The 1102-nt window shown below is 46.2% G+C and overlaps 1 non-coding gene across 1 annotated transcript; it reads right to left on the reverse strand.

Annotated features, from left to right (window-relative positions):
- Positions 1-409: 409 nt before the first annotated feature.
- LOC142835413 (small nucleolar RNA SNORA40) lies at positions 410-538 on the reverse strand. Its single transcript, XR_012907844.1, has one exon. It is a non-coding gene; the product is annotated as a small nucleolar RNA SNORA40 (small nucleolar RNA).
- Between the last annotated feature and the right edge of the window lie 564 nt (positions 539-1102).

Below are 1102 nucleotides of genomic sequence, written 5' to 3' on the forward strand. Positions count from 1 at the left end.
GGAGGACGGTCCTGTCAGTTACCACAGTGTAGATGAGCCTTGGGTACACGGTGCTGAGTGGCTAAGCCCATCACTAAAGTACAAACAATTTATGAGCATCATAAATGAACATTTAAGTATCAATGAGCATCTACAGTGGCCGAAGCCATAAAGGCACAGTCTAGAAGGGTGGCAGCTCTGCGGAGGGGAGGGGAAACAGAAAGCTGCTAATCAACAGGGGCCAAGTTCTGCAAGCGGAGTGAGAGTTTGAGATCTGCTAGGTAGCATTGTGTGCAGAGAATAATACTGTACAACTCACTGAAAATTAAGTTTCTATTTTTTAACCTACGCTGCTAAATTATAAACTCTTTATTCTTAGAACCAAACTCATTACTAACACACGCGTTGCTCTGAGCTGTCACTTGTGCGTCATACCCTTTCTTCTACGTTTCAAAACTACACTAAACAATGAGCCCTGGGTTGCAAAAGAAGATTGGTTTTCTTGCACCCGTCTTTCATTCCTTTGCCTATCAGCTGAACAAAGATGCACGCAAGTGTACCCTTTTAGGAAGAGAGAATTCATGAAAAAGAAAAATTTAAACTGGCAGGGAGTTGTGGCATACGCTTGTAATCTCAGCACTTCCTGAGAAGTGGAGGCAGGGGGATCCAGGCCAGTGTGGGGTATATAGTGAGACCTTATTAGGAACAGAGTAAGGGAAGAGGGAGGGAAAGAAACAGAGAGGGAGGGAGGGAGGCAGGCAGTCATCTAAATGGCACCTCTGTTTACTGAACCTCAAAACATGTAAAAACCAAAGCAAACATAGCGAACTTGCAGCTGGAAGCAGAGAAGAGAAAACGTCCCTCCACTGTGTTATGTCACACCGCTAGTCCTCACGGAGGCGACTTTCAAACTCTGTTCCATTTGTCCAAGGCTAGACCACTCACACCACACCTCATGCATGTGAGAGGTCTCTGCATCTCCCAGCTGACCAAGAGGACCTGTTAACAACGGGCTCCTGGGGAGCTCACTGTCTGAAACCACTGCCAGGTGCGGATAGAAAAATATACATGGGAACGCTGTCGCCGGGTTTCTGTTACCCTTTCATCTTCTGAATTCTAGAGC

Source organism: Microtus pennsylvanicus, chromosome 14, assembly GCF_037038515.1.
Source record: "Microtus pennsylvanicus isolate mMicPen1 chromosome 14, mMicPen1.hap1, whole genome shotgun sequence".
Taxonomy (NCBI): Eukaryota; Metazoa; Chordata; class Mammalia; order Rodentia; family Cricetidae; genus Microtus; species Microtus pennsylvanicus.